Source organism: Centroberyx gerrardi, chromosome 17 (genome assembly GCF_048128805.1).
Source record: "Centroberyx gerrardi isolate f3 chromosome 17, fCenGer3.hap1.cur.20231027, whole genome shotgun sequence".
NCBI lineage: Eukaryota > Metazoa > Chordata > Actinopteri > Beryciformes > Berycidae > Centroberyx > Centroberyx gerrardi.
The window spans coordinates 8855602-8864509 of record NC_136013.1 but is presented as its reverse complement, the minus strand read 5'-3'; the positions used below and the strand labels follow the sequence as shown (position 1 = coordinate 8864509).

At 41.2% G+C, this 8908-nt stretch overlaps 2 pseudogenes; both read left to right on the top strand.

Moving 5' to 3' along the window:
• The first annotated feature begins 3358 nt into the window (after window positions 1-3358).
• LOC144542540 (Ig lambda-1 chain C region pseudogene) lies at window positions 3359-3960 on the top strand (annotated as a pseudogene).
• A 2917-nt stretch (window positions 3961-6877) lies between these two features.
• On the top strand, window positions 6878-7266 carry LOC144542599 (immunoglobulin lambda constant 6 pseudogene; annotated as a pseudogene).
• The last annotated feature ends 1642 nt before the right edge of the window (window positions 7267-8908 follow it).

The following is an 8908-nucleotide window of genomic DNA, read 5'->3' as shown; positions in this document are numbered from 1 at the left end:
TCTGGGGAGCAGTGATGCATAAAAGTCATGCAAAATACATCGTAAGTAGGCAAACACACACCTGTTCCTGTGAAACAGAAAAGGGAGAGGTGAGGTGGAGTGAGAGCACATCCCTTCCTGGGATTTGTTGGACTGTTCAATAGCTCAATTAAAAACTTTTGGCTTTCTGGTCTACTTTATCTCTTTCGTTTCTCTGTCATTGTAAACTAAGGGTCTGTCTGTCCTTTTTACTCCATTCTTGTTCATTTTATGAAGTGATTAATTAAATTCACATTAAAGTGATGCAATTAAAAAAAGTAGTAAAATGTTCATTAAATGTGTCATTAAATGTCATTATTGTCTTTAAATGATGAATACATTACTGAATTCATGAATATATATTTTTAAAAAAGACCACTAAATTTTAACTTTTTTTAATTTTGTTATTCCATTTACTAATGTGTTTTCATTTTCATTTTCCATCTCAAATTTTATTTGTCTACTGCTTTATTGTTTACACTTTCTATTTGGGCCACACTATTTTTAGATTACTCTTTTTAAAGGAATAGTTCACCCAAAAATTATGTCATTATTTACTCACCCTCACGTCAGTTGAAACAAGTTAAATTTATTTGTCCGGGGCGCCCCAGTGGCTCAACCAGTAGAGCACGTTTCATTAAGGCTAAGTCCTAATCGCAGCGGCACGATGCGAATCCGTTCGAATGCCTGTCATCCCCTCACTCTGCCCTGTATTTCCTGTCTCTCTCTACTGTGTATTGTCTAATAAAACAGAAATGCCAAAATAATAATCTGTTATATGAATTTGTTCACACAGGGAAGTTGCCAGCATCTCCAAAAACACTGAAGTCAATGGGGACCGGTTCTTTACTGTTCCAAACGGGAGGAAAAATGACCATAAAATGGCTCCGTAATCCAAGTTTTCTAAAGCCAAATGATCACACTGTGTCTGAAAATGACTATATTTACACCATTATTTGTGCAAATGTTCACTACAGCCGTTGTTTTCGAAAACGTTCACACTTGCGCACTCCCAGACCCGGTGTTTTGACGCTCGGCACAATGAGAACGCGCAATCTTCCCCACTTCCATGTTTACACTGCTACTCATAGGTCGATGTCACACAAACTGAAAGAACTCTGCTCAAAGTGCATCAGTCTGACCTAACTTTACCTTTTCTGTCTTTGGTCTGTTATGTAGCTGTTGTAGTGTTGTTTGAGTGTGTGCTCTTCCTGGACGCTTCAACAGAGAGAAGCCGGTGAGACTGAGTATGTATCGTCGAGGGATGCAACTATGACTTTTCACTAACTACCAGAGACTAAGACTGTGGCTCATCGCTCTTGGCCTGGATGTCAACTCCTCCATTAAATCCCTCCATGCAGTCCAGCTGTGTAGTGAGCATTTCTCCTCAGTTGATTGCCTTCCAAAAGTCCGGAGAAGAAAAGCAGAATTATCTCTTTTGAAGTCGACCGCTGTGTCTGACACGTCTACCAAGAACAGAGGTATGTGAAATGATTTGCATGTACAGTGTTAAAGTGACCAGATGTCCCCTGTTTTCTGGGGAGAGTCTATGGATTCGGTGCTTTGTCCTCGGCTGACACTGTCCCTGTAACTGTCGCCGGGTTTCCCACTCTCTGGACTGCACAAATGTATTGCTTTATTACTCCAATAAATTACTAAGGGAGCGTATAATTCCTGTCAGATTTCAGAATGCATCTATTGCACAAAGTAGGTAATTTGAAAAATATAAATCACAAACATCCAGATGGTTGTGCAATTGACAGAGGATGTGGAGAAAAACAGTATCGGTGATTTCCTTGGCAACAGTACTCCTGTGGGGAAGCATGCTGTGTAATAATCACAATAAAGTTGATAGAGAATGAGATTGAAATCACTGAATCACTCAGGTAAAAACTACATTACCAGACCTCCTCTAGTAATGCTGTCAGCTCAACAGTTGTGAATTATTAAATGTACCTATATATTTAGAGAATATAATGGTTGTGCTTAGTGAGGTTACTGGTCAGACTCAGCTCTGTGTTCAGTGGTCTGTGTCAGAGTCTCTTCCCCTTCAGCAGCTGCAGTCGGTTCCTGCTGTAACAGCTCAGTGTCTATGCAGTCTGACTGAGGGAGGTTTTTGTACGACTAAAAATCACTGTGTGAACACTCCACCACTGTGGTAACTCTGACAGTAATAAACTGCTGCATCTTCAGCCTGAACTCCACTGATGGTCAAAGTGAAGTCAGTCCCGGTTCCACTGCCACTAAACCGAGCTGGTGTTCCTGATTCAAGTTGATTCACAAGTTTTATTAGGAGCTTATGAACCTCTCCAGATTTCTGTTGATACCAGTGCATATAATTATTACTATAAACAGCTTTGTTGGTTTTACAGGTCATAGTGACAGTGGATCCTGGAGTAAATGTCACTACTGGAGGCTGAGTCACAGTCACCTGACTGCTGGATCCTGCAGACAAAAACACAACATTCATTTATCAGCAGAAATAAATGACAGAAAAGACAGCACACTGTGTTTGATATTTTGCTGAGTAAATGAACCTGTAAAACAGCAGCAGGCCAGCGTCCAGATGAGGATGGTGATGAGAGTCATGGTGGTTGTGGTTTCTGCTGTGTTGAGTGACAGATCTGAGTCCTGCAGTGTTGAACTCACAGGACTATAAACCTTCTCAGTTCACTGGAGGATCAGCTGACAATGCAAAGCCTCCTCTCTATGGAAATGATCTCTCTGCTCTCAACACACTGAAGGCAATGTGAGACACAAAATCAGGAGGAAATACTGCTTGTATTTATAGGATCTCTACTCTTACTGGAATACAAAAATACATTTGTCAGAAATTCTTGGAAATTATGATTTACCACACTTGGATTAAAGTGGTTAATAATCATGAGATTATGTTACTGTATTTCAGTCATCCAATGGATTGTGTCACTGATAACAATTTAATCTAGATAATTTTTAATCTGTAAAGGATTACATTTTGAAATTAACTTTCCCAACCTGGTGTGCCATGCACACAGGGAAGATACTGTAGTTTCAAATTTTCTAATTTAGCCCTAAATCTCACTTTTACAACTGTCTCCAGTTCAACCTAAAATCATCAATATATTATTTTCCCAACTTTCCAAACAAGGTGTTCAATTTATAAAATATTTACTGTAGTGCTGTACTTTGTTGTTTCAGCCAGTTCAAAGTCAAGTCAATCAGTCAGGTGAGTAATGTATATCAGTTCAGTTCTTCAATCAGTTCTGTATCTTTGATAATCAATATTCTGTGATGGATTACAGTGTTAAACTAACCTTCCCCTGCCTGTGTACCTGCACACAGCCAACATACTGCAGTGTTAAACTCTGTCATTCAGCATAACTGCCACCTGTCCAGCTGTGTGTTGTACAGCAGCAGTGAATCTCCTCCTTGTGTCTCTCTGCTCTCCCTCCAGCCGGCCCCATGGTCAGGCCCTCAGTCTCTCTGCTTCCCCCCTCCTCTGAGCAGCTCTCTGGGGGCTCGGCCACGCTGGCCTGCCTGCTGACCGGCTACTCTCCTCAGGGAGCCGTGGTGAGCTGGGAGGTGGACGGTACAGAGGTGACAGAGGGGGTCCTGAGCAGCTCAGAGGAGGAGAAGAGCGGACGCTACAGCAGCAGCAGCACCCTGACCCTGAGCCAGGACCGCTGGATGGAAGGAGAGCTGTACTCCTGCAGGGTGCTCCATCATGACCACACCCAGACCCAGTCCCTCCGCAGGAGCCGGTGTGAGGGCTAGGGGGTCTGGAGGAAGACCAGGACAGGAGCAGGAACAACACACCTGCTACTCTCATCAATAGAGATTTTAATGTTAGAGTCAGTTAAAGCTTTGTGGAATAGAGAACCACACTGCTATATAGTGCTGGACAACAACAGCTTGGAGAGTAGTGTGTGTAGCTAAGCTGCTAGATGTGAGTGTGCTTGATAACTGTCATGTTGATAATTGATGTTTTGCTAATAAACCTTGCTCTGATAAATAATATGATGAACTGTATCAGTCATTACCTTTATGGACAGCACTCAGAAATGAAATGGTTTTATAGTTTCTATTGATACCCAGCATCTCCTCTCTGTGGAAAATGAACATACTGGGATGTAAATGATCATGCAAATCTTAGTTTCACTACCTTTTTCAAATGAAATGAAAGTTAAAAATGAAACCCTTAGAGTTAAAATAGATCATAAAACAGAATTCACTTTTTTTCCCCCTCATGATCATGGACTGTTCAAGCAATATTTGTGAATATTAGCATCTGTCTTCAAAAATTGAGGAGAGGAGAATGGTAACTGAAATGTGTGATGTCATCAAGCGACACCGAGATATGGTTTTTAAAACATTTTACACCATGTTCCTATATATTTAGAGAATATAATGGTTGTGCTTGGTGAGGTTACTGGTCAGACTCAGCTCTGTGTTCAGTGGTCTGTGTCAGAGTCTCTTCCCCTTCAGCAGCTGCAGTCGGTTCCTGCTGTAACAGCTCAGTGTCTATGCAGTCTGACTGAGGGAGGTTTTTGTACGACTGCAAATCACTGTGTGAACACAACAGCACTGTTTATCTCATGGATACTCTGACAGTAATAAACTGCTGCATCTTCAGCCTGAACTCCACTGATAGTCAAAGTGAAGTCAGTCCCGGTTCCACTGCCACTAAACCGAGCTGGTGTTCCTGATTCAAGTTCATCCACAAGTGTTATTAGGAGCTTAGGAGCCTCTCCAGATTTCTGTTGATACCAGTGCATATAATTATTTCCAACAACAGCTGGGTTGGTTTTACAGGTCATAGTGACAGTGGATCCTGGAGTAAATGTCACTACTGGAGGCTGAGTCACAGTCACCTGACCGCTGGATCCTGCAGACAAAAACACAACATTCATTTATCAGCAGAAATAAATGACAGAAAAGGCAGCACACTGTGTTTGATATGTTGCTGAGTAAATGAACCTGTAAAACAGCAGCAGGCCAGCGTCCAGATGAGGATGGTGATGAGAGTCATGGTGGTTGTGGTTTCTGCTGTGTTGAGTGACAGATCTGAGTCCTGCAGTGTTGAACTCACAGGACTATAAACCTTCTCAGTTCACTGGAGGATCAGCTGACAATGCAAAGCCTCCTCTCTATGGAAATGATCTCTCTGCTCTCAACACACTGAAGGCAATGTGGGACACAAAATCAGGAGCAAATACTGCTTGGATTTACAGGATCTCTACTCTTATTGGAATACAAAAATACATTTGTCAGAAATCCTTGGAAATTATGATTTACCACACTTGGATTAAAGTGGTTTGCACTGTGGTTTGTATGATAAACCTATTTAATCTCTGCCTTGATTGACTTAAAAGGTTTACATAGATACATTATATCTCTTAAAATTGATTATTATGGTTTTGTAATCAATTATTATTATGAAAGATATAGTTTATTAACACAATGTTAAAATAGATTTAAAAAATATGATGAAAAAATAGATTTGCGATCAGGTCAAAATAACTCTTGTTTCTCTGTCATTAGAATTTTGATTAAAACTGAAGCAAAATGAAATAAATTAACTTGTTTCATCAAACAATTTCAAACAACATCAAAGACTTTTCTGGATCTCACCAATCTAGCAGAACCTTTATGGTAAAGCAGAGTTTTATATTGGAAAGCTTCTTGTTTCAAGTGCAGGAGGTTTTTGTACGGCCTCTTAATGAGTTTGTATCACTGTGGTGGACTTTTGGTGGAGGCACCAAACTCATCGTTGACTGTAAGTACCAGAGATTTCTTTTTTATATGACACATAGTATATCACTTTAAATCAAATTTTGCGGAAGAAATTGAATGATAAAATTTTCACTGTTTGCACTTTATTTCCTATTTATTGGTTATATGGCTGAACAATCAGTTTGAACAGAAATCTTGCTGAGATCAATGTCTCTTCAATCCTCTAGATTGTTCAAATTAGACATTCGCTATAAAAACATCCATTTTCTGATCATGGAGTTTTTATTAAATGTATTTATCTATTAAATTTGGCAACCAACTAAAATCCTTAACTGTTAGATTGTGATTAATTTCATAAAATCATTATGAAGTTCATTTTAATTTTTTTTTAAATCCAGATGATGGCTACAATTAATATTTTCTGTGAATACCTTTAAAATACATATATAATTTTATACTTAAATCCAGTTTAGCTTGTAACATTTGTTCACGGTTCGTTAGTTTTACATCTGGTGAAAAGGAAGTGAAAGAGACAGAGAAAAAACAGTTTTAACTGTTTTAATCTATAAACCTTTTATCTGTTACATTTTTGGCACAAGACAATCATTGCAGGGATGAGAGTTATGGGCTGTCAGATATTATAAAGCAGATTGGTAGATGTCATTATTAATCATAATTAACTAAACTTTTCAATTACATTTACATTTTCTTTAATTCTGAGTGACATACAATGAGTGCCACAGTAGAAAAAGCTTCATTATTTCAATCGTCAAAATTACAACCAACTCTGCCATTTCTTTCCACCATGCCCTCCCTCCCCTCTCTGTGACATTCCTCCCCTCTCTCCTCTCCTCTCCTCTCCTCTCCTCTCCTCTCCTCTCCTCTCCTCTCCTCTCCTCTCCTCTCCTCTCCTCTCCTCTCCTCTCCTCTCCTCTCTCCTCTCCTCTCCTCTCCTCTCCTCTCCTCTCCTCCCCTCCCCTCTCCTCTCCTCCCCTCTCCTCACCTCTCCTCTCCACCTCTCCTCTCCTCTCCTCTCCTCTCCTCTCCTCCCCTCCCCTCCCCTCTCCTCTCCTCCCCTCTCCTCACCTCTCCTCTCCTCCTCTCCTCTCCTCTCCTCTCCTCTCCTCTCCTCTCCTCTCCTCTCTCTGTCTCTCCTCCAGTGGGTGTGGTGCGGCCCACCCTGACCCTCCTCCCCCCCTCCAGAGTGGAGCTGCAGCAGGACGGTGCCACACTGGTGTGTCTGGCCAACGGGGGCTTCCCCTTAGCCTGGAGGCTGGGCTGGAAGGTGGGGGGCAGCAGCAGCTCCTCAGGGGTGTCAGACAGCCTGGAGGTCCTGGGGAGGGACGGCCACTACAGCTGGAGCAGCACCCTGACCCTCCCTGCAGACCAGTGGAGGAAGGCGGGCTCAGTGAGCTGTGAGGCCAGTCTGAATGGCCAGACGCCTGTCACTCAAACCCTGGACCCTGACCGCTGCTCAGAGTAGAGCTTCAGCAACGCTTCCTGTCTAGAAATGTTCTTCTGTGTTGAAGATGACTTGACTCAGCTTTTTCATGTGCATGTAACTTTCTATAGCAGAGCTTCCTTACATTTTGCTTCAATTGGTAATTTTTCAAACTGAACTGTATTTGAAGTGTTTCATTCCAAAATAAAGTTTTATCAAAATTGTGGCAGAAATGTTTCACCGTAATAAAAATAAAACTATATATTATAACAAATCCATGTTTGTGTTTTTATTTAAGATATTTATTGTGAGAAATGCCCACTTGATCTTCCCAATATCATACCTGCTCTTACTAACTCACATACTACAAAATCTAAGTCAGGTTTCTACTCTGTTTAATAGCACAAGGGATGGTTACATCAGGTCCTGTGTGTTGGTAAAACTTTTACGATCATGTGACATTTGCATAGAGAATAGTAAAGTGAGGGAACAATCATCTAGATTTTTTAAATGTTGACTGACGAATGTGAATGTTTTTTTGTTTATAGAACCATAGAAGAAAGTTTCATTGCTTCAGGTTAATCTTCTATAAGATTTGTTGTGCTGCTAAAAACTGTTGACCATCTGTTGCTCTATTCTAGGAGAGGTAAAACCTCACCAACCTCCTCATGAAAAGTTGAGTTTCTCTGGGGATGTGAGTTTAAAACTGCCTGTTGAAAAGTGTCTTCCAGTATGTTTCAGTATTATCTTGAGTCACTGTGGTTCTGCTTGATGACACTTGTGTTCCAGGGCCAGAGTGCTGTGTTCAGTGGACCAGTTATCCAGATCACAGTCTCTTCCCTAAGCCTCAGCACCTGCAGCAGGCCGTTTTCAATGCAGTCAAACTGAAGGAGGTTTTTGTACGGCTCAAAATCACCGTGTGAATGCTCGACCATGGGCACCAAGACAGTAGTAATCTCCAACATCTTCAGCCTGAAGACCACTGATGGTTAGAGTGTAGTGAGAACCAGATCTACTGCCACTGAATCTAGATGGAGTTCCTGAGTTGAGAGTTGATGCTTGGTATATAAGAAGTTTGGTAACCTGTCCAGGTTTCTGAAGGTACCAACTGAGATCAGCACCAATATTTGAACTCCCTGTGGCGCTAATGGACACAGTCCCTCCAAGACTAACAGACTTGGATTTGTCAGACTGAGTCAGAAAGTTGTTGGCAGAAGACTCTGAAATAAGAAGTGAAATATGAGTCAGTATGGAACAGCAGTGAAGATTATAAAGGTGAGAAGAGATAAATAGAAAGCATATTGGAAGTGCAAGACAGGAGGAATTGCACCACACATAAAAATATCAGAACAATGTTAGATATATGTTCAAAAATTCTCACCCTGACTCAGGAAACCCAACATGACAAGCAGAGCGATTGGCAACTTCATCCTGATGCAGTTTTAGGTGAGAGTGCATGAAAACAGTTCAGACTTGCTGTGACATAAGCATTTAAACTCTGGGGAGCAGTGATGCATAAAAGTCATGCAAAATACATCGTAAGTAGGCAAACACACACCTGTTCCTGTGAAACAGAAAAGGGAGAGGTGAGGTGGAGTGAGAGCACATCCCTTCCTGGGATTTCTTGGACTGTTCAATAGCTCATTTAGAAACTTTTGGCTTTCTGGTCTACTTTATCTCTTTCGTTTCTCTGTCATTGTAAACTAAGGGTCCGTCTGTCCATTTTACTCCATT